Below are 26,635 nucleotides of genomic sequence, written 5' to 3'. Positions count from 1 at the left end.
AAGATGATAACTCAGTTTAGACAAATCCTCCTTTGGTCAAGACATCTTTTTCACTACAAGCGTTAAGTTTAATTCAAAGGTTACATGCGTCCACCGATACTCACTCACTAAAGAAAGTGTTGCATTCAGAGCATGGATCTCCGAAAACCCAACTTTGACATAACCTAGTGACGATGTATCCATGCTGCCAAGTAGCAGGCCAACGGAAACTCGGGCAATAACCCCCACATTCATTTTACGCCCAAGAGGCTCGAAAGCACCATCAAGATTGATCTTCACATAACCTGGAGGGGGAGGTTGCCACTGCGAGGGATCAATACAAAATCTGCTCCAAGAGAATACCGCAAAGTCCTCGCTCTCCTCGACGCGTACTTCATGGCCAACAGGTAGTCATGTTGAAGGGAGGTAACATTGGTGGCCAATATCCATTAGGATTGAATATTGTTATCATGCACCTTGGAATTCCTCCCATTTTAGAGGTTCCAAAGCAATACAAGAAAGTAAGCAAGACCACTAGATCTATATTAGTAATCACCAAGTCTAACCAATCTAATGGACAAATAAGCTGACTAAACAAGAACGTACCCCAAATACATACGCAAATAAAAGTTTCTTGGGCATAAGAGCAATCTCGTAAAATATGAACTATCAAATCTTCTTTCGATCCGCATACTGGACAAAGGCCATCATTTAAGCCAGCTTCATGTAAGCGCTTACCCATCGGTAACCCTCCATGCTCTCTAAACAAATATCTTAATTTTAGGTAGAATCTACAATTCAGAAACTATTTTCCAAACTTTGGAAGCAAACATCGGAGAATGATTGGGATATTGAAGCCACTAGTAACCGAACGAACATAGTATATACCCGAATCATGATTACCCCATATGATCACATCCCTTTGGATTGGAGGAATGGAAGTCGACAAAATCAAGTCAAAGTCAATGACGTTAAAAATGTAGTGTACCTTTGACTCGTTTTAGCTAGACATCTCATCGTGTATGAAATGGCATGCATGTAACTGCTGTGCAGGAATAGATGAGTAATTTTCGGTAAGGGAAACTAACTTCAATCTACCCCATTCATCCTTGTTCATATTGACGTAGTTATCCCGTCTAACTCTTTAATACAGTGCACTTAAAAATGCTTGAATGCTTTTGTGAATTCTTTTCCATGCATAGAAGCTTTTGTTACCAACAGAAGCACTAGGTATATCACTATTTGGATAATATTTTGCTTTCCATATTCATGCCACCAAGCAATATGGGTGTTGAATTAATTACCATACTTGTTTACCAAGTATTGCCTAGTTAAATGAATGTAGACCATGAAAACCAAGTCTCCCTTAACGTTTAGGTGTACATACTATAGACCACGCCACTAACAACTAACTACGCTCGAAAATCTTTTCGGTCCACCAAAAACATCTCATAATGCCATAGATCTCATTAAGCAAGTTTTCAGGGAGTAGATAGCAAGACATCACATATTATGGTAAAACATGCGCAACAAATTTAAGGAATACTTCATTACCCCTGTAAGATAACATTCTCTTTGTCTATCCGGTAACTCGTGCATGAACCTTATCCCTAAGATATCCAGAAGTATGAGTTTTATTTTTGCCTATGTGAAGCGGGAGTCCCAAATAATGACCCAAGCAATCGACTATTTGAATACCTAGTATATTCACTATTTGATTACGATGCTTTCTAATTGTTTATAGACTAAAATATAGGACTAATTTATCTAGATTCATGCGTAGGCCAAAGGCAACTGAATATATATTTAGAATCTCTTTAATTTGATTAGCCTTACTCATGGAATATCTAAGGAAGACCAGACTTTCATCAGCAAAAGAGATACGAAACTCGGGGACGTAGAGAAGCTCTAATCCATTTGATCAAACCAGTTGTTTGTGCTTTATGAAACAGAGTAGACATACCTTGAGTGATAAACAAAAAGAGAAAAGGTGATAACGGGTTCCCTTGTCTTAAACCTCTTAAAGGGGTGAATTCATGGGTGAGAGAGCCATTGACCCGAGCTGAAAATGTGATCGTTGTGACACATTGCATTATCAAATTAATGAAACCATGATCGAAACCTAGTTTAGTCATTACTCCTTATTGAAAGCTCCATACCACCTTATCATATTCCTTTTTAATATCCAAATAGCTCGTAGGCTACTAGAATATTATTAGAGATCTATCATCCTGGTAGGAAAACTACCTTATAATCACTTATGCATAATTGCATATATTTCTTTAAGAGATTAACTAGTACCTTGGATACAATCTTATAAATCATATTGCATAGGATGATGGGTCGTATTTGTTTCATACGCTTAGGATCCTTGACCTTAAGAATTTGCACGAGTACCGTTTGATTTACTAAGGATATATCCATCTCACCTTGGAGAAGTTGTAGACAGAGATCAACCACATCTTCTCCCATAAGGTTCCAATGCAACCGAAAAAAGCTAGTCAGAAGATTGTCAGGTCTCTGTGCCTTTCAAGGATTAATGTCTTTAAATGCAACTATAATCTCTTTTAGGGTAAATGGTTTACATAAATTGGAATTTATGTCCAGTGTTATAACTTCCTCAATTGCATCCGTAATACGATCATTGGATTCATGATTAGATGAGGTGAAGAGTTGTTGGAAATACTCAACAATGGTCATCTTCGTATAATGTATTCTAGTCATCCATATACCAACATCATTAAATAAGCCATTGATGCAATTCTTTTTTGGTTGTTGGGTAAAACATGTAATACCCCAAATATCAGGTCAGTGACTTCATTGAAAAGATTTAAAATTGGATGATTAAATTGAATAATGATAAAAGATAGGAAATGATTGAAATAGTGTTTAAGATCAATTTGTATAAATGAATTAATATAGAGGGTATTTTGGTCCTTTAAGGATAAATGAATTTAAAATTTATCCCTTATCAGGGATTTAAGGAAACAAAAGGGGAAAGAAAAGTTAACATATCCATCTCTCTTTTCTTCTTCTTTTCCGTGCATAACTCTCCTCCATAGCTCAAAGATCGAAATCAAGCTCCCGAGTCAAGCAAAACAAAAGGAAAAGGCAAAGTACTTGAGTAATCAACTTTGCGTCTTGGATATAAAAGAGAGGTAATCCAGGTGAGTGCATTTAATTATGTAACTATATGTTGTACTAATCATATATGTATGATTGTTTAATATGTATGTGGTGATTACCAAATAGGCACTATGTGTGCAAATCCATGGAATTCATCATGAGTTGATGAATAACCGTCCAGACACTATGTGTGCAAATCCATAGAATTCATCATGAGTTGATGAATAACCGTATAGGCACTATGTGTGCAAATCCACGGAATTCATCATGAGTTGATGAAAAACCGTACAGGCACTATGTGTGCAAATCCACGGAATTCATCATCAGTTGATGAATAACCGTACACGCACTACATGTGCAAATCCACGGAATTCATCATGAGTTGATGAATAACAGTACATGCACTATGTTTGCAAATCCACGGAATTCATCATGAGTTGATGAATAACTGTACATACACTATATGTGTAAATCCACAGAATTCATATTGAGTTGATGAATAACCGTACATGCAGTATGTGTGCAAATCCACGAAATTCATCATGAGTTAATGAATCATGAGTTGATGAAGAACTTTACAGGCATGATGTGTGCAACCCACGGAAGTCATCATGAGTTGATGAACTACCGTATAGGAACTACGAGTGCATCTTAATAAATGGACATGAATAGGAAATTGGTAAATTACCATTATAGGACTAAGAATGCAAATGTAAAAGGTTTATAGTAAATTATAAAGAGTTAATTGATATTATAAATAATTATTCGAGTAGAAACTAGTCCAAAATAAAAAGATTAATGACATAGCTGTGCATTTGACAGAAAAGTGTCAATCATGCCAGTTAGAAGAAAGGTTAAATACCTTTGAGTAAAAGAATTGATGTATAACAATGCATAATAGTGTATAAAAGGCAAGAAAGAATGCCATAAATGAAATGTATCATGGTGCATAAAAGACATGAAAGGATGCCATAAATGAAATATATCATGGTGTATAAAAGGCATGAAAAGATGTATAAACAAAATTAATAAATAATTACTAAAGAATAATAAAAAAATGTACATAAAGAATATTATGTTGGATATACTAAGAATAGTTACGATGATGGTATGAAAGGAATTTGGTTTAAATAAAAGGGACTTATATAATCCTTATGGATGATACGAAGTAGTTCGAAAATAAATAAGCATGGTATACCTATTTATATAGAAATGTTGCATTACAATTTTATGTCTCACTAAATAAGTATTTAACGTGTGTTGATTTCACGTGTAGGTCAAAGCAAAGATAAGACGAGTAGGGAGTACAACAGTAGCATCATATATCATCAATTAAGGTTGATCCTCATCAGTAACAGTAGGACAATCATGTTTATTTTGAATAATTGCTGGCATGTAATCAAATTTAAGGAAAAATACTCTTGAATGTATATAAAGTGGAATTTCAGTAGTATATTTCGATGATTGTTTTATGATTGCATTTAAATGTTTTAATTTAAAATTTTTGAAACAAACTTTTAAGGGTTTTCAAAAGAAAAACTGTTTTAAAAGTGATATGACATCTAATCTCGTATACGGTAAGATATACGGGAGATGAGTGTTACATTTATTGGTATCAGAGCTACAGGTTTAGCCGATTATTGGCCGAAATTGAGTTTAATTGAATTGAGAAAAAGGATTACATGCCATTAAGATTGTCAAAGTTACTGATAGGGTGTCAATTAGAGTATATTGAGATCACTCATTATTAAATTGAATGTTATTCTTATGTATGTCCTAATAGATGTCAGAAACTAAGGGAAAATGTAAGAAAGTAGATGATATTAAAAAGAAGGTCGAGATCAAAATTGACCCAAGAGAATCCGTTATGATTTCAGTATCATGCCGTAGAAGGGTTAAAGCTGCTAAGAATTTTCCTCTATTCTGTGGAAGGAATGACCCAGCGTTTAACGATGTTTCTGCATGAGAGGAATCTATTAAAAAGTTTGAACGGTTTATGAGGGAAGTTGAATTGGATGAGGATCCAGAGGAGATTTTCGAATCTAGTGATGATTCCGAGATTTCTTTATAATTTAGAAAGATTTAAGTGAAGCATTAAATTGTTTAAAATATTGTTAATTTGAGTAAGAGAAAATGAGTAAGCGGTAAATACATTGACCGCTAAAAGCTTATAGAAAGATGAGTTATTAGTGGATCAAGTGATTATGAGTTAATTTAAGAATAAATGTTAAGTTTATGGACCTAATAAAGTTACTTTTATTGGGTAAATGGTGAAATGGATTTTCTACCCATTTTATACCTCAATGAATTATTATTTAGAATCGAGATTAATTCTCGAGAACTTGGAAAAATTTCAAGTTCGTAATGATAGGAAATAGTAAATTTGGTTACTACTGTAATTTTAGCATTAACTACTATGAAGTTATTGCTACAAAGTTGTCAAGTATTCTTATTAAATGATGTGGATAATTAGACTTATATAGATGAGATATAAAATGTTTCAATTGCTCAAGATTATTTTAATTGGATCTGAAAAGGTTACACGGATTTCCTCAAGAAGGAAATGAAAGATTTTAAAATAAAAGTATTATATTTAACTTAATCTCGAATAAGATGATAACGGTAAACCCTAGTGGATCATGGTGCAAGTGTGAGTTGGACAGGTACTAAACATTGAAAAAAATTTCAGGGGATATGTTTCCGGTGAACCTGATGGAATTATCAGTTGATGAGTTAAGATCATATTGTGTATAGGTTGTTTTTCTCTAAAGACGATTAATTCAGAAAGATGCAGAGGGTATGCAACTTATAGTTTTTAGTGAGAAAGTAAAATCACCGCTTCAGGTTGATGGTTATTAATGTATTGAATATATTTCAATGATTTAGTATCTAATGATTTAAGTGAGTCAAGAGAATTAGGGCTCAATAATAAGAGTTGATTGATCAAAGTTTTATCAGCCTGAGTATTTTATTTTGGGAAGTATTTGTGTTATTAGCAAAAAGAAAGATAAATCTATGGGATTATGCATAGATTTTGTTAGTTAAATAAAACTCTTCGAGAGAAGAACTTGTATGTCAAACTCTTCCAATGTGAAATTCTAGTTAGTAGAGATGGCTTTCTTTGGCCATGTTGTTTCAACATAAGGTATAAGAGTAAATCCTAAGAAAAACTTATGTTGTGGTAAAATTGGAAACTCCCATAGAATGATCCTAAAGTTTTAATTTCTTTGGGGCTTGTTGGTTACTATTAAAGGTTAATGAAAAACTTTTAGATGTTATCTTTGCTGCAAATTGAGTTTTTTTTAAAGAAATGTGTGTCTTTTGTTGGAAGGAGAAGGGTGCTTATGCAAAAAGGTAAGGTTGTGGCATATGCCTTGATAAAGTTAAAGATTAACAAGAGGAATTACCCTATGCATGATTTAGAGTTGACAACAATCGAGATTGCCTTAAAGGATTTGACACCATTATCTGTATGGTGAGTGGTGCTATATTGTGCTAATTACAAAAGCCTAAAGTATCGATGGAATTAAAGAGAGTTAAACCTGAAACAGAAAAGATGGGAAGAACCTTTAAAGGATTATGAAGTAATCATTGATTAACTTCCAAGAAAGGTCAATGTTGTTAAAGAAGTACTTGGTCAGAAACCTTTTACAATTTTGCAAGCTATGGACAGACGATTAGTGTTGAATGAAAATGTCATTGTGGTTGCATCAAAGATGAAGCCGATATTTTTATTAGATCTGATAAAAAGAATTATAAGGGAAGATGAAAATTTATGGATAAGAATTTTATAAGTAGAAAATGAAGAGATTAAGGACTTTTGAGGTTAGGTTCGACGGATGTTCGTATTATCGTGGGAGACTTTATATCCTCGATGATTAAGAATTTAGAAAGATATTCTTTTGAGGCATTAATTTCGTTGACGATGCATTCAGGTGGAGACAAGAGGTGCCAAGAATTAAAGAGTTGTTTGGTGGCCTGGTTTGAAAAGAGCCATCATGAAAATTTTAGCAAAGAGTTTGACATATTATTAGAGGAGAATTGAACATTAAGTATCTTATGGATTGTTTCGATCAATCTCGATTCATGAATGGAAAAGGTAAACGAGTCAATGTGGGCTTTGTTACAAGGCTACCTTTAACACCTATCAAGAAAGATTCAATATGGGTAATTGTTGATAGATTTACTAAAATAACTCACTTCATTTTGGGTACGAGCATAGTAGTTGATGGATAAATATGATGAGATTTTATCAGTTAGTTGTTGCCTCCCGAAATGAACAAGACCTAGAATGTCTTCGTGTGTTGTTGCTTATTAATTATCGATCAGATCCATCGCATGTTCTTACATGGGAGAAAATAGAGTTTCAATTAGATTTGAATTATGAAAAAGAACCAATACGGATATGGACTCGAGAAATCAAGAACTGCTTAACAAAACGATTCCTCTAGTTGAAGTGTTGTGGTAAAAACATAAAGTCTTTAAATTCGAGGACGAATTTTCTTAAGGGGGAGAATTGTAAAAATCCAAATATCAGGCTAGTGACTTCATTGAAAAGATTTAAAATTGGAGGATTAAATTGAATAATGATAAAATATAGGAAATGATTGGAATAGTGTTTAAGACCAATTTGTATAAATGAATGAATATAGAGGGTATTTTGGTCCTTTAAGGATAAATGAATTTAAAATTTATCCCTTAATAGGGATTTAAGGAAACAAAAGGGGAAAGAAAAGTTAACATATTCATCTCTCTTTTCTTCTTCTTTCCCGTGCATAACTCTCCTCCATAGCTCAAAGATCGAAATCAAGCTCCTGAGTCAAGCAAAACAAAAGGCAAAGGCAAAGTACTTGAGTTATCAACTTTGCGTCTTGGATATAGTAGAGAGGTAATCCAGGTGAGTGCATTTAATTGTGTAACTATATGTTGTACTAATCATATATGTATGATTGTTTAATATGTATGTGGTGATTACCAAATAGGCACTATGTGTGCAAATCCATGGAATTCATTATGAGTTGATGAATAACCGTACAAGCACTATGTTTGCAAATCCACAGAATTCATCATGAGTTAATGAATAACCGTACATGCACTATGTGTGCAAATCAACGGAATTGATCATGAGTTGATGAATATCCGTACAGGCACTATGTGTGCAAATCCACGGAATTCATCATGATTTGATGATTAACCGTATATGCACTATGTGTGCAAATCCACATAATTCATCATGAGTTGATGAATAACCAAATAGGCACTACGGGTGCATCTTAATAAATTGACATGAATAGGAAATTGGTAAATTACCATGTTAGCACTAAGAGTGAAAATGTATAAGGTTTATAGTAAATTATAAAGAGTTAATTGATATTATAAATAATTATTAGAGTAGAAACTAGTCCAAACTAAAAAGATTAATGGCCTAGCTGTGCATTTGACAGAAAGGTGTCAATCATGCCTGTTAGACCAAAGGTTAAATGCCTTTGAGTAAAAGATTTGATGTATAACAATGCATAATGGTGTATAAAAGGCATGAAAGGATGCCATAAATGAAATGTACCATGGTGTATAAAAGGCATGAAAGGATGTATAAACGAAATTAATAAATAATTACTAAAGAATAATAGGAAAAATGTACAAAAAGAATATTATGTTGGATATATAAGAATGGTTACGATGATGGTATGAAAGGAATTTGGTTTAAATAAAAGGGACTTATCTAATCTTTATGGATGATACGAAGTAGTTCGAAAATAAATAAGCATGGTATACCTATGTATATAGAAATGTTTCTTTACAATTTTATGTCTCACTAAATAAGTGTTTAACGTGTGTTGATTTCAAGCGTAGGTCAAAGCAGAGATTAGTCTAGTAGGGAGTGCAGCAGTAGCATCAGATATCATCAATTAAGGTTGACCCTCATCAGTAACAGTAGAACAATCATGTTTATTTTGAACAATTGCTGGCATGCAATCGAATTTAAAGAAAAATGCTCTTGAATGTATATAAAGTGGAATTTTGGTAGTATATTTCTATGATTGTTTTATGATTGCATTTAAATGTTTTAATTTAAAATTTTTGAAATAAACTTTTAAGGGTTTTAAAAAAAAAACTGTTTTAAAAGTGATGTGACATATATATCTCATATACGATAAGATATCCGGGAGATGGGTGTTACAAAACATGCATGAAAAAAGCTTGTATAACGATCACCATGGGCAAGCCATTGAACTCGTGAATGTTGAGTCAAATATTCCACTTATTTATCCAATAAATGCTTAAGTTTGGTCTTAGCAGCACGTAGCTTAACCATTTGACGATCACTTAACTGCGCATTCAAGCCCTAGTTAATTTGTTTCCGCAATGCTTTGATCCGAGCTTTATTGTTCTTGGCACGATCATCTTTGCCACTCGTGTAAGGACTCACCTAAAGCATCAATTTTGTTCAAAGTAGTGCCATTCTTTGTCACCCATGCATCTTGTGCCTTGGCTATACAAGCATTTTCGGAATCCCAACTACTTTTGAAATGAAAATAGTCACACGGAGCATAGGAATCATGATTATGATGGTTCCAATATATATCTAACGAGAGAAAACAATGGTCAGATCGATCCGCAAATTTCGAAACCACTATGATCTATGGGTAACGCAGTAACCAGCTTTTAGTGGCTACAAATCTATCCAAATGTTCAGCATTGTGAGTGCCATCTTGAGCCTCATACAACCATGTGAACCACATTTTCGATAACTTTATATCGACAAGACCATTGTGATTTAAAGCATCTCTAAATTTATCAATGTGAATATGTTGTTTGCGTATGCCTCTAATCTTTTCATTATCACTTGGAACCTCATTAAAAATTAAAATCCCCTCCAACTACGCATGATAGAGGAGAAATGTTTTGCAAGTTATCAAGCAAGGTCCACGTTTCGTGTTTTCTATTGAAATTGGATATGCCATAAATATCAGTGAACCGAACGTAGTGTTGTTTAGCATACACTTTAATATCAATATGATTCGACTAGTAAGACAAAAGATCGGCTTTTATTTCATTGTTTCAAAGAAGCATAAGCCTGATACATTGACTATCACAATCTACTGTAAACAATTCTACACACCAAATCGACTACAAACAATATCAATTTTTGTTCTCACTTTAACTTAGTTTTGCATAAGAAAACGATAGACATAGAACAGTTGACGAGAAATCACCGAAGAGATTGAACTTTCGTAGTATTTGAGAGACCATGACAGTTCTAGCATAATAAATTCATGGCGTCTGGCGGGGTTATCCCGTAGCCTCCGTCGATATCTTTTTAGTTTTCCCATATGCCCCAAAAACACTATCGGAAGTAGAGGTCCCCATACAGCTCGGAAGACCCGACTCAATTAAGCAATAGTTCAAAACCACTACCTCCACGACTCTATAGTCAGCTTGGGTTACAACCGTTCTAGTTTCGAAAGGCGTGAAAGATAAATCTTCCAATTTTTGAAGTATGTGGTCTTCCATTTGAAAATATAAAATCCAGCAACTAATAATCCGCAACAGCAGAGTAACCAAGCTGTAAGGTATGGTTCATATATATACCGGTAAAGAGGACAAGGGATGGAGCGGAGTGAGCGAAGCGAACATCAACTGTCCTTACAAAGAAAGTCTCGTAGAGGGGTTACGATTATGTGGGTTGGGGTGCGGGGGCTGCGCCCCCGCAGTACGGTACAGGGTTAATTTTGTAATTATGTATCAGTGTTTTCTATTATAAATAGAGATGTAACCTAAACCTATGAGAATTGAATAAAATTTTCTAGCGCCGCCTAGGCACCGAGGACGTAAGCACATTGCCGAACCTCGTTAAAATTTTTGTGTTCTTTCGTTTACTTTGCCCGATTTATCAACAATTGGTATCAGATGTCAGGAGCAAAATTCGAAGTCGCGAAATTCGATGGTCTGGGTAACTTCAGATTATGGCAAAAGAGGGTGAAGGATCTGTTGGTACAGCAGGGGATCCTGAAGGCTTTGCGACCTACAAAGCCGGCGTCGATAGAGGAGGAAGATTGGGAAGAATTGCAACAACGAGCGGCAGGAACCATACGATTATGCTTGACGGAAGAGGTTATGTATCACGTCATGCATCTATCGTCTCCAGACAAAATTTGGAGGAAGTTGGAAAGTCAGTTTATGTCCAAATCCTTAACGACAAAACTGTATCTAAAGCAGCGGCTCTATGGGCTGAAGATGCAGGATAATCATGATTTGGCGCAACACGTGAATGTCTTCAATCAAATCGTTTTTGATTTGGCTCGGCTTGATGTAAAAATTGAGGATGAAGACAGAGCGATGATTTTGTTGTGTTCGTTGCCTCCCTCTTACGAACACATGGTACTACTCTTACATATGGGAAAGAGACGGCTCTATGGGCTGAAGATGCAGGATAATCATGATTGGCGCAACACGTGAATGTCTTCAATCAATCGTTTTGATTTGGCTCGGCTTGATGTAAAAATTGAGGATGAAGACAGAGCGATGATTTGTTGTGTTCGTTGCCTCCCTCTTACGAACACATGGTGACTACTCTTACATATGGGAAAGAGACTATCAACGTTGAGGAGATTACTGCAGCCTTGTTGGCTCACAACCAGCGGAAGCAGCAGGGGAAAACTCTCAAGCCGATAGCTTATATTTCAAGGGTAATCGAGACCGTGGATGGAAGCCAGAGAAGGCAGGGTCTGGCAAGCGGAATTCCAGATCCAAATCTAGATAAGAAGACATTCACTGTACAAGTGCAAGGAGGCGGGACATATGAGCGAGACTGTCCGAAGTTGAAAAGCAGACTGATGAGAGCGTGATGTTTCATCCAAGTCTGTGAACGTGGTCGAGGATGACAATTCTAATTGCAGTGAGGGTGATATGCTTTCTATTTCAACGACTCAATTGACGGATGCGTGGATTCTTGATTCTGGATGTTCTTATCACATCACGCCAAATAGGAAATGGTTTTTGACATACATGTCGGTTTTTCTGGTTCTGTTTATTTGGGTGATGATCGATGCAATATTGTTGGTATTGGTGATGTCAGAATTAAGATGTATGAGGCTCTGTTCGGACGTTGAGTGGGTTCGACATATCCCAGATTTGAAGAGGAATTTATTTCTTTAGGCACTTTGCACAAGAATGGTTTTATCCCTAAGGCTGATGAGGATAGGGAAACCATTCGGATTGTTAAAGGTGATTTGACTGTGATGAAAGGAAAGATGACTACAGGAAATATTTATAGATTGTTAGGGAGTACCGTTGCAGGTGGAGTTCATTCTGTTGAGTCCTGTGATGATACTACAAAACTGTGGCATATGTCTTGCTCATCTTAGTGAACGTGGTATGACAGAATTACACAAAGAAATGTTGCATGTGTCAAAAGCTGTAAGCTTGATTTTTGCAAGTATTGTGTTCTTGGTAAACAGACTAAAGTCCGTTTCAAGACTGCGAGGCGCACAACTCAAGGGATTCTTGATTATGTGCATTCTGATGTATGGGGTCCTTCCACGACATCGTCTTTGGGTGGATCTAGGTATTATGTTACTTTTATTGATGATTTTTTCACGGAAAGTTTGGGTGTATTTTTTGAAACAGAAATCTGAAGTTTTTGAGAAGTTCAAACTGTGGAAAGCTAACCTAGAAAACCAAACAGGACGAAAAATCAAGTGTTTGCGGTCTGACAATGGTACGGAGTACACAGATTCACAGTTCTTACACTTCTGTGAAGCACAGGAAGAGACATTTACAGTGCGCAAGACACCACAACAGAATGGTGTTGCGGAACGGATGAACAGGTCGTTGAATGAAAGAGCCAGATGTTTGCGGTTGAATACGGGGCTTCCCAAATACTTCTGGGCCGAGGATGTTAACATGGCGTGTTATCTTATCAACATATCGCCAAGGGCATCATTGGCTGGGAACGTTGTAGAAGAGGTATGGACTGGTCATGATGTTAGTTTTGATAACTTACAGATATTTGGTTGTCCTGCTTATGTGCATGTACCTGCTGATGAGAGATCCAAACTTGATGCAAAATCGAAGGAGTGCATTTTTCTGGGTTACAAGAAAGGTGTCAAAGGATTCAAGTTCTGGGATCCAGTTGCGAAGAAAATTGTAATCAGTAGAGATGTTGTTTTGATGAACAATCCATGTTGCAACAGAAGAAGACACGATAGTGGTGGATTTCGAGCAGTTTCAGTTGAGAAACCAGAAACTTCTCAACCGACTTCTGGTGGTTCCACGGATGATTTGCAGGATTATAGTCTCGCCAGAGATAGGGTGAGACGGACGAATATAAAGCCTCCGAGTAGATTGGGTTTTGAAGACTTGGTCTCTTTTGCACTTATTGTTAGCAGTGATGATCCGGTTAATTTTCATGATGCTGTTACTAGTCAGGAAAATGACAAGTGGATGGTGCCATGGTTGAGGAGATGGAGTTTGAATCACAATCGTACATGGGAGTTGGTTCGCCTTCCTGAGGGCAAAAAGCCGATTGGTTGCAAATGGGTGTATAGAAGAAACCAGCAGTAACAGAAAAGAGGGGGAGAAGTTCAAGTTCAAGGCTCGTTTGGTAGCAAAGGGTTTTTCACAACAGAAGGAGTTGATTATGATGAAATTTTTTTCTCCTGTGGTTAGGCACACTTCAATCCGAGCAGTACTTGCATGGTGGCCAGTTGGGATTTGCATTTAGAGCAGATGGATGTAAAACTGTTTTTTTGCATGGTGATTTAGAGGAGCAGATCTACATGCGGCAACCTGAAGGTTTCACTCAACCTGGAAACGAGCATTTAGTTTGCAGATTGAAAAATCTTTTTACGGGTGAAACAGTCTCCGAGACAGTGGTATAACGGTTTGACTCCTATATGATCAAGATGGCTACAATCGATGAGTATGATGTTGTGTCTATGTTAAGAGCCTTGATGATGGTTCTTTATTTTTCTATTACTGTATGTTGATGATATGTTGATTGCTGCGAAGAACATGGATGATGTTATCGGTTTGAAAACTTTATTGAGTCAGGAATTTGATATGAAAGATTTAGGTGCTGCAAAGAAAATTCTTGGAATGGAAATTTGCAGGGACAGAGACTCAAGGAGACTGTGGCTATCTCAATGGGGTTATGTTGAAAAAATGCTAGAAAGGTTTGCGATGAATAGCGCAAAACCAGTTAGCACTCCATTGGCGAACCACTTTAAGCTCTCATCAGAACAGTGACCTAAGACAGATAAGGAAGCTGAAGATTGGCAAAGGTTCCGTATCTAATGCTGTTGGTTCCTTGATGTATGCAATGGTATGTACTCGTCCTGATTTAGCTCATGTTGTTAGTCAAGTTTGTAAGTACATGTCTAAACCTGGTAAGCAACATTGGGAAGCAGTCAAGTGGATCTTTCGATACTTAAAGGGTACTGTAGGACATGGAATTGTTTTTGGTAGTCAACGAGATAATCCTTTGATTATAGGATATGTGGATTCAGACTATGCAGGTGACTTGGATAATAGAAGATCTACGACATGGTATGTTTTTACTCTTGGTGGAGGACCTATTTGTTGGAAGTCTACTGTTCAATCTGTAGTGGAACTATCTACAACTGAAGCTGAGTACTGGCTCCTGGTTTAGTGAAGGAGTTGGGTGTTCAGCAAGGTGGAGTTCAGCTGCTTTGCGACAATCAAGTGCTATTCACTTAGCTAAGAATCAAGTATATCGTGCTAGAACTAAGCACATTGATGTACGTTTCACAAGATCAGAGAGTTGGTTGCATCTGAAGAGATTTTGTTTCAGAAGTTACACACTGATGAGAATGCCGCTGATATGTTCACCAAGCTAGTTACGACAGACAAGTTCAAGCATTGCTTGAACTTGTTGAATGTTTCAAGTTGTTAAAGAACTAAGGTAACCCAACCCACATTGAATGTTTCCTAAGGGGTAGGATATCGCCAAGGTGGAGATTTGTAAGGTATGGCTCATAAATACCGGTAAAGAGGACAGGGATGGAGCGGAGTGAGCGAGCGAACATCAACTGTCCTTACAAGAAAGTCTCGTAGGGGGTACGATTATGTGGTTGGGGTGCGGGGGTTGCGCCCCGCAGTACGGTAGGGTTAATTTGTAATTATGTATCAGGGTTTCTATTAAATAGAGATGTAACCTAAACCTATAGAATTGATAAAATTTTCTAGCGCCGCCTAGGCACCGAGGACGTAAGCACATTGCCGAACTCGTTAAAATTCTTGTGTTCTTTCGTTTACTTTGCCGATTTATCAACACAAGCCATAGCTTTGGGTACTCAATTGCTAAATCAAACTGATGGGAGAACGACTGTCGAGGTAGTGCCTATATAACGAATATATATTACAGCAACATGTTTATGAAATAGGATAATGAGAACCATTCAAATAAATTCCTTTCCAAAAAAGTATTGTGAGGATAGCAATGCGGGGATAGCAATCAGACTCAATCGTCTAAAATAATTAAAAAAAACCACTTCTTGTATTTTGATGGAACCCGATGACTTCAATCAAAGGAATCTAGAGTCCGAGCCGTAGCAAATTTCTTCCCACAATAGTAGGAGTCGGATAATCGTAATTGGTTTATTTTTTAATATTTAAAAGACCATACATCTTGTATTTGAGTGCAACACAATGACTTCGAATTAAGGGAAGCTAGAGCCCAATTCAATACTAATTCTCCCCATAAAAGTAGGACCCAAATACAGACTCGAATTTATAATTGAATTACTGTGAAACTTAATAACATACCAAGAAGGCGGGAAAGATAATTAGAAGTTTATCACAAAATTTAAACAATTTGAATAGCTGGAATAAATGTTGCACCACTTTGCATTGGGCTCCTATTAGTACACGCATCAAATTGATTTCCAATTAACAACTCACGGTCAATTACTTGAAAGAAGTGTTGTGTTAGGAAAATTCTTATACCAGCTCCCTAGCATTTGATTTCTGTAGTGCATGGAACACTTACGTACCCTTTTACATGGCGTGCTTGTTGTTTGTACGTACGTTAGCTTAAACGTTCTGAATATATATGAATACATTGTCATTAAATAGAAGAAATTCTTTGTATAATTGATCAATGAGAGGACATATAATTGTTTAACACAGTCTACTTCTAGTAAATGAATATGACGTAGGAATATATCAAGGGACTTTGTGTATACACAAATATCTTTTGCATAATGTTATTCATCCTTAAAGAACCAAGTAGTATGAGGTGACAACTATGTGCATTCCCATACATATTCAAACATATCATAAGAGTCTATATATTTTATATCAATAAACAAGAGGAGCGATATATTGTAACATGTTAAGACTCTATATGTCTTAAACTGGATCCGTATTTGTTGCGTTGCATAGTAAGCCAAGTAACTTTTGAAATTCCACCAGTTAGTAGACGTGACCTAGTGAACTGGAATCACCTCTAACAAATATCAATGCAAGAGTCCTACGCCTCTCGGCGAATTTCCCATAACCAATTACTAGAACCTGCATCGAATCATCTAAAAGATGATAACGATGGCCATAGAACTTCTCATACAAAGGAGCACAAACAACAATAGAACATTAGAAGGGAAAGTATGAATAACAAATCTCACTAACCACATACTATTCAAACGATTACTAAATCAGAGCATATAACATTATTAGCAACATTAATGATTCCCATACATAACTAAAACTTTAGCCAATGATAGTGTTTTGTGTTTGATAATCAGAAGTAATTAAAGAAACTAGATGATAAACCCAAATCCATAAACGTAATTCACAAAGTCAAAGAAAACATGAAAAGAAACAAGGATCATCTCCATGGTAACAATGGAGATTTTTACATAACAAAATATATGCAACATAAGCCATAGAAAATCCCCGAACATAGAAAGTAAAATCGACACAAAAAGAAAATCGCATCCTAACCTGGATGGATTGTTCCTTGATCGAAAGCGAAAGGTTCCTGATTATAGCACCTCTTGTGGTAACGGATGCTGATTCATTCGCATCATGGACCAGACCCTATGTGGCTATGTATAATATGAAGGAGTAACGTTGCGCGTTGAAAGAAATAGAAAACTCAAAAATCCATAACAGATCTTAAAAAAACGACGGCACTTGAAGCCTTGCATCAATCTGTCAGGAGAGTGTGTTGATGACCATAGAAATCTACCTTCTTGGCAAGAAAGCAAAAGGCGACGCAAGAAGGAGATCCAAAAGAAGACGAGAAGAAAGGAAAACCAGAGAAATTTCAGAGAGAGTTTCTCCATTCCTTCCCTTGATCACTTTGTTCTTTTGTTTCTTTCTACGATAAAAAAGTAAATATTATTTTGATCTTTATTATATAAAAATAATAATTTTGTAGACACTAATTTTTTGTCCCATATTATTGTTTTATTATATTATTATTATAAATATTATTATTAAACAATAATAATTATAAATAAACTATTACATGCCCGTTTTACAACAAAACCCGAAGGCCTAGATCCAGGAAGACTCGATCCGATTCAGACACGACCCATTAGGACTTGACCCAAGAGCAGGTCCAAACCTGATCCGGCCCAGTTACCCAGTAAGACCCAAAATCGTTTAGGGTTTTTTTATTAGGGTTATAAACCCTATCTCTAGCGCCACCGCCGCCTTGGATCAAAGATGCACTATCGACGCCTCCACTGCCAGGTGTCTCAGCCAGCTACTGTCACGTCTCCGTCGAAGCCTCTAGAAGCACCACGCCAGTCGTACACGTCAAGCCTCTAGGGTGAATCACCACCATAGTTCGGTGACTCACCGAAAAGCCTCCCTTAGAACTGGTCCGAAGGGTGTACCTCCATGGGCTATAAAAGCTGTCACCTGCAAAAGAAAAGAACACAAACAACAAGCAAAACAACACAAACAGAGAAACAAGCAATCAACGAGAACCATTCGAAATAACGAAGGAAAAGAGAAGAGAGAGACTTACCTTGAAGCCTTTTCTTCCATCGGAAGCCAAACGTTGTCAACTGCCGTCTAATCGAATGTAGAAACCCTTCGGTATTGTCTAGGTTTACATCTTTGGAAGGGTTTAGGAGAAAAATAGGCTATTTTGGGCCTGGTGTCGGCGACCGGTTAGTGGCGGTCTCCCTTCGGTGAGGGAGTCTAGAGAGAAAGAGAGCTTCTTTCTTTAGAGAAGAAGCAAATGATGAAAATGAGAGGAAATAGCCTCTAAGGGCCTAATTTGGGTATTTATACCCCTTCCCAAATGACACCGTTTTGGGGAGGGATATCTGCGTAATTTTGTTAATGGTCAAACCATAACTGCATTCCTAAATGTTTTGTAACATTTTAATTTAGTCATTAAATTGAGTTTTGATGCCTTTCATTTGTTTTTCGAATTTTATATTTTTATTTTAGTCACTAATTAATATGTATATATATATTAAGGTAAAATAACCTATTTAGCCCTTATAATTTAATAAATTTTATTTGATCCCAAATTAATTATTTATGGCTAAATTACACTAGTAGTACCTATATTTCATATTATTTCGAATTAGGGCTATTAATTTTGATACCTTCATTTTAATACTATAATTTTAATTTTCTTTACTTTGGTCACTGTTTTATTTCATTTATTATTAGCCCTTTAGTTTCAATATTTTAATTTAGTACTTTAATTATTATTTATTTTATTTTAATCACATAAATGTATATGAAAGGGTAATATTATTAATTTTTAATATTAAGAATGTGGTTGTCTTAAAATAACTAGATGTCATTTTCTGATTTTTAATAAATAAATACCCTACTCTAAAATGATATATATATATATATATACTTTAGTTTTATCCAAATTATTTTTTAGGAATAATTATTATAATTTTATTAATATTTATTTAATTTTTAATATTGAAGAAAGAGACTGCTTAAAGTAACTAGATGTCATTTCTAATATTTTTAAATAAATAAATATCCTATTTATAAAACCCTAAAAATATATATATATTTACTTTATTTATAAAAAAATATTTTTCCTTAGAATTATCCGATTGAATCTGAATTAATAGGATCATAAATTAAATTTATATACGAATTCTTATATTTGCACAAATAGAGACAATTTATAATCGACGGGTATCAATTTTGGGCGTTATGGGGGTGCTAATCCTTCCCCAAATGTAACTGACTATGAATCCCTTTTTATTATTAAAAAGAATGAATTCCTGGTTATATGCTGACTGGTTTATCTTTTAATATGGCGTTTTCTTAAAACTATTTTAAAAGATGATTTTAGGTATTCGACTTACCAAACCCAAAACGTCGACGGCGACTTCAAAACATTTCATTAAAAATCATTTATTTATTCACATACTTTTCTGCTAAGAAAAATTCGTACCCGGGCAAAAACCGGTTACGACAGCTTGGCGACTCCGCTGGGGACCCTGCTCAAACCTAATCGATTATAATGTCTCTATAGTTGGAATTGAGAATTCAATTTTATTTAATTATGATTCTTTTAATTTCTTTTAATTTATTTTATACTCTTGTATATCAATATTTTATTGATTTTCAGCTATTAGGATTCAATTTTTGATGCTTTGTCAAAGGTTTGAGAATTTCTCCTCACACACGCACATGCATTGCATAAAAAAGCTCTATGCTTGAGCTCTTTTCCCTTCTAAGTGGGAGTGAAAGTGACATCTTCGTGAGAATTTATTATCCGTGTCAGACCTAGCAAGTAGCTTTCGGGGTTTATATGCTCTATGTCTTCGTGAGAATTTATTCTATGTGTCAGGCATAGGGAAATGCATCATCTCGAATTGAACTCCGTCTGCTTAAGTCTGTAATGGATTAGGATTAAGGGTTTGGCAGCCCAAGGGGGAATCAACAAGGATAATTCGAGTACCTTTACTCCTAGAACCGAAACTCTGAATATAACAAACCATATAAATTCATCCGATATAAAGAAACGCTGAAACTCCGTCCATAGGTGTACACAAAGGAGAGATGAACTCTAACTTTTGTCTTTTAATTTATTTGTTTTTTTCTATGCATGCGAACTAGAATCATGCGGTTAGGTTTATTTTTCCAAACAAAGCATTGAACTAAAAGCATGAGGTTAGGATATATACCATGATAAATAAGAATCTTTTCTTTCCATAATTGGTACTAACCATTTATTTTTTTCCTTATTTTTATCTATTTTTTATATGCATTGTTTTGATTTACTTGTTTATATTGATTTATTTTGCTTGCATTACATGATCATGACATAACCAGAAGGTGTTAATTCGAGAGAGTGAACATCAAATTGAAAAGTTTTCATAAATGGACAAAAAGTTTTATGATCAAGCAAACTATGACGCAGCTAAGGAATGACATCCTGAGGGAACTCCGAGGATAGAGGAGAATTATGCACCCAAAGATCATATGCCCATTGAAGAGCAAAAGGAGATACAAGAAATAAGAGAGCAAATGTCCAAGGTGATGGATAGAATATCTATTCTGGCCAAAGAAAAAGAGACTCTTGCACAAAAAGAGAGAGAGCTCAATGAATATAATTCTACAATCTTAGATATACAAGGGACTTCTGATCCTAATCAATTTGAGAAATTTCATACAGTCATCATTCGTATTCACAAGTTGTCTGGAGATACCAAGGAAATGGGGACAACTGTAAAAGCTCCCAGAGATGAGAAGAAATTATGCAATCTGAAATCGTCGAGGTTTAGTCTGGTTTCGACGTTGGAAACTCAGGTTCAATCTAAGAAAAAAGCGGTTCTCAGTTTGATGATATCCCTATATCATATAAGGAGTTGTATGAGAAGCTACTTGAAGCGCGAGAAACGTCTCCTCATTATGTGAAACCATTGCAACCTCTGTATCCGAATTGGTATGACATCAACGTTTATTGTGAATATCATGCCAGAGCTCAAGGACATGCCATTGAGAATTGCCTTGCCTTTAAACAGCGAGTCCAATGTCTTTTGGATCATGGAATCTTAAAGTTTATGATAAATGATAGACCTAGTTTGGTAACTGAATGTCATGCTAGATTAATACGAAAAGTTGTCAAAGGTAAGAATTTCAGTAAGGGCGTCCAGAAGGAAGAAAACTTGCTGATGTACGAGGCTCAAATAAGTCATTTAAAGATTGAAAACGATAAATTGAGCACAGAAATGGAAACTATGCATATGGATTTTCAAAAGATCAGTCAAGCCTTTAAAAATGTTGGTATAGGAAATACCCCAGAAGAGTGGATAACAGGGGTCACTAAATTGAAAAAGAATTACAATATACATGAAGGTCAAGCCAAGAAGTTTTCTCATGATTTTTGAGTTGCAGAAGAAAGACGCAATACAATTCTTATTGAATTGGGAAAACTTCAAGCTAAAAATCAAATGTTGAATAGTGCTATAACCAATATGGAAATATCATATCAGATCTATCAGCATGAGATTGATAATGAATTAAAAGCCACTAGAGCCAAGAACAAGATATTAAAGAAATGTTTAGATGATTATGGAGATCTTATCTGAGAACTTCTTGAACACAAAGATTCCCTCACAAGAAAAAATGAACAATGTTGTCTACAACTCCAAGAATTGACACAAAAGATGAAGGAAAAAGACAAAGTCAAGAAGAAAGTTGTTGCCCAAGCAAGCAATGTGACCCATAAACTGGTTGATTTAGCTGGATTTATAAGGAAATTGAAACAATTTGACAACTTTACACCTGAGCATGAGTGGAAGTTAATTTGGCTTTTAAGGGAAATAGAGAAGTTATGAGTGAAACTTATTCCCTATATGTAAAGTTCTGCTTGATTTATCAAAACTTTTGTGTTCAATGAAATCTGTTTTAAGATGATCACACTTGATTAACTCCTTCGTTGCATTTTTATTTTGTATTCGTACTTTTATGTTTGAATTTGTCTTTTTACATTTTCATTTGCATTTTATTACATTCACATCTTTACATTTGCATCTTTGCATAATTACATTTTGTTTCAAACTATTTTACATGCATTAAATCATGAAAATATGGGAATAATTCGTGGAGGATTTCATGACAGATTTTCTGAAATCAAATTGGAGCTAACCTGGTCTTCCTAAAAAGAATAAGAGCCATGAATGAGATTTTAGCAAGGGTTGGTAGAATCGAGAAACTCTAAGAGCAACTTATCAAGACTCAATAAGAGATGATTGATAAAACGATGAAATTCCAAGTTGATTTAAAAAAAATGACCAAATTAATGGACCTGGTGAATATTGTGATCCATGGGGAGAAACCCTTAGAGAATCCCGCTGTAAAGGTTGTGAATGAGATTCTGAATGATAATGATGAGTTTGAAGTGATATTGTCTGATGATCAAGAACCTATTATTGAGCATGGTAATTCAAGACAGTTTCAAGATTTGGATGTGGTCCCAAGGGGCATTGTTGAATTGATGGTGAATAAAGAATCAATGAAAGAAAAAAGTTTCCTTTTAAGAAATAAGCCTTACTCAAAGAAGAGAGGCGTAGAAAAGGGTCGAAGGCTGATTAAGAGGAAAAAGAATGTGCATGGTTTTCAATTTCCTCCCTTTCACTTTTCGGGTGAAAATTACATTAAAAAATACTCGCAGTCGGATTAACTACTCCACGATAGTTCAGCCACAGTGGCCTCCGAATGAGAAATGGACCTATAAGGAGGTTCCTTGGATAAACCAGACTGGAACTCCATATTGTTCAACCAAGGTTCCTAGTAACCTTGAGGGAAAGCTCCAAGATCCTTTAGAGCAAACAATTCAAAAGTGCAAGGTAGAAGAAGAGGTTAAGGTTCAATGCTCAGAAATCGTTGCCTCAACAGAGACTAATGTGATCAAATCCTGTGAAAAATATCAGGTGCAATAAAATGGGAAAGGAAATCGAAGCAAAAAGGCTTCCATTGATGTAATCCGAGATTGGCCCATAGGTTTAAAAATAATCTGGGAAGATGCCACCATGAAAATATCTCAAACACCCATATCACACTTCCCGAGGATAGACGGGGCTTTGTGCAGTTTAGAGAACATGACGAATACAACGCCCATCACAGCTGCAATATGTGTTCAGAACCAGGACAAATCTATTGTCTCTAATGAGAATTGTTTTGAGCCCAACTTCCAACTGATAAACGAGGAGATGAGATCTAAACAAAAAGCTGCTAAGAAAAAAATAGAGATTCGCGCGTCTGAGGAATCATCCAAACAAGCTCGGATAAAAGAAATGATCAAAAAATGGGGGCAAATAAGGACAAAGACTCTGGTCCAATTATAAACCCAACATTCTAAGAGTAATGGGGCATTATAAATAAACAAGTGGAAGTTGTTATCTATCACTATAGTATCTTTCATTTTCAGCATCTTGTTTGAACATGTTTTTGTTCCTTTCTCCGCCTTTTTTGATAAATAAATTTGTGTTGCTTTTATGGTTATGAGCAAGGAATCAAATTTTAATCTTGAAGTTTTTGAGTATCAAGTAAATTAAATATTCATTCTCAAGAATCGTAGATCTTTGGGAAGTGGTAAAATTAGACTTTTCATATCCCATTCAATGATAGAAATATAATTATACAATTACTTGATTTATTTTTTACCCTTACCAAAACCAAATCCTGATACTATATTTATCTGAGACTCAGAAGTAATGCCTCTACCTATTTTTGGGACACCAAATCCATATGTTTATCTTCTCGGGAATAGTTGATTTGTTTATAACACTACCTTCCACCATATACATGACTTCAAAAGTCACACCTTTGTCCTTCCAGATACAAAACCATCATTTTGTACCAGTGAAATCAAAAGACTTCAAAAGTACCAAATTTTCAATTATCCTGCAAGAACAAACGAGATAAGGCATCATAGACCAACTTGTCGAAGAGAATTTCGAGTAATGGGGGAATGCTCAAAATAAGAAGAAAAAAGAAAAAAAAGAAGAGAAAAGAGATAAACAAAGAGATTGATTTAAATATATCATGCATTAATTATATTGTTTTCATGTAAATAAATCTTAATTATGAATATTCATCCCCCTGGGAATACATCTTTTACAAAGATTTTTTTGTATGAAATGATGAACAACCTTCTTTCATTTATCCCTTCACAAAAGGAGAAAAATATATCCTTTGTTGTCCCCATTTGAGACTGAATTATTTTTCTTCTGATTCAACCTTAAACAAGGATCACCCTCCAAAATGGGGGGCAAGATAAAGGATATCTGCTCACAGGAATAAAGATTGTCAATCCAGTTTTATTGCAAAGGCAAATCTCCATGAAATAAAGAGAGTTTTTGAACTACAAGGTATGTCAAATAACAATTGCTAAGAGATCAATCTAGACAAGAATAACGAAAGAATTTCTGATATGCAAGAGGAAATGAAGATGCTCAAAGTAATTGAAGTCATCTATTTGAAAAAAAGAAAGAAAGAAAAAAACGAAAAAGAAAAAAAAGGATAGAAAAGATTAAAAAGAAGAGAAAAAATAAGAAAAGAAATTGAATCAAGATGGGTGACTTATTGAGCCTCAAGTTACAAGGTTGATCAAGTGCAATTAGTTCAAAGATTCATATTCAACAAGAAGCACAAGAAATGACGGAGATATAAGAAAATGGAAATAAACCCAAAAATTGCCAGTTTAGAAAAATTGCCAGTTTAGAGGGATCCAGAAAAAGAAATTATGAAAGACGAGTAGCAAAGTATATCCAAGTCAAGTAAGGCAAGATTGAAGCATCAAAAATGATTGATCCTTGGTTCAATTACCCTTAAACACTTGTTGGGCCTTTTTTTTTATCATTTTCTTTCATAACCATGAACCCTGGCATACGTTACGTACCTGAAAATCCATTCAAAATCATACATGGATTTTTAAGTAAAAGAGATTATCTTTAGATTTCATTCTACTTCTCATGATTGTTTTTTATTTGCAAATATTGGTTTTTAAAAATCTTTAATGCATGATATGAAAAATGATAAAAGGGGGGTTCAAGATATAAATTTTGAATAATATCTTGAAGCCAAAACAGGATTCGAGTTGAAAACCTGAAAAGGTGACTCGAATATTGAATGGTACAACAATGATATAAGAGACGATCTTAAGCACTTGATGAAGCACCCCACATCCTAAAGACGTTCCTGAGATTATGGAATCAAGAAGTATCTCTATGAGATAAGCATAACAACCTCTTCTTCAAGATTAGTGGACGCTCAAAGGGACATATATGTTGGACCAACCTAAGAGACCTGACTAACCAAAATCAACCTACACCTTAAATTAGTCAATAATTTTGACACTTGCCACAGGACTATGATTTTTTGATTTAAAAGTGTGGTTGATTTATTTGATATTCATTAAACTCATGTTTTATGATTTGATTCCATTGTGAGCCTAAATTAAGGGGTAATATTTTACAAAATTCTTTCATTCTTTGATAAAGAAAGGAGGAAATTTTTTTAAACAGGGCAGTCTCAAATGAGAAAGGTCTTTAAAGCAAGTTGACGCTTATTCTACCTCTATTGGAGAAAAAGAATGAGTAATGCCAGAATGATGAAGCATTTCACATTCTTGAAGGCAAATGGTCCGAGAGTACAGAAATCCTGGAGAATTGAATTTGTAATACTCGCTTGAGACATTATCAACAATTTATCAAGATGGATTACCCTATTCAAAATAAGAGCATATCCCAGTGCATAGCAAAAAGGCAAGAATGCGACCAGTCAAGAAGAAGACGACCACCTCATTTAGAAGAGGCACATATCTCAGACATTTCTGTTAGAAAGATTAATCACTTTTCAAGTTTGTGGCAACATGAAGAGAACCCCTCAATTTACTTGACACACTGTGTTTAGTGACACAGAATGAGAGTATTCAAGATAAACATATTTGGGGTACAAATAAAGCCACAAGTACCCATAACGGTGCATTGTCAAAATTGGAAAGCTCATATTAACAATAAGAAATTATGGGGCATGTTGAAGGCCCATATCATCTTGTGAAAAGATCATTGATTTGAACAAATTTCTAACGATACAGAAAGGTATGAAGAATGAAAATGGTAAAACAGTAACATAGAGCTGACTATACATGATTATTATTTTATCATACAGTTGCATATTATGGTGATGTCACCTACATTGATACTGGCAAGACAAAGCATCCCACTTGTATTCCCACTACATTTTGTTCTTAAATGTCCTTGTAACGCCATACAAAAGCTACGAACACTATGCAAAGAGTTCCCTAGTTGAGAAATCTAGGTAGAAACCATATAAAAGGATGAATGTTGTCAAATGTTTTACGAACCAGTTATTATGGTGCTGAACCAATGTTGTGATCATATGATATTTCCATTTATTGATCCAAGATGAAGTTTGTCTTCTTCAACCCCATGGTTAGAAGTGAAAAATGATGAGATTTCTTTCCACGAAAGGAATGCTGAAATTTAACAACAAGAAACTAATGGAGCGAACTAAGTTGAACGATAGGTTGTTGTTA

The sequence above is a fragment of the Hibiscus syriacus genome, unplaced genomic scaffold, assembly GCF_006381635.1.
Source record: "Hibiscus syriacus cultivar Baekdansim isolate YM2019G1 unplaced genomic scaffold, ASM638163v2 tig00110514_pilon, whole genome shotgun sequence".
Taxonomy (NCBI): Eukaryota; Viridiplantae; Streptophyta; class Magnoliopsida; order Malvales; family Malvaceae; genus Hibiscus; species Hibiscus syriacus.
Note: the sequence above shows the minus strand (reverse complement) of the source record.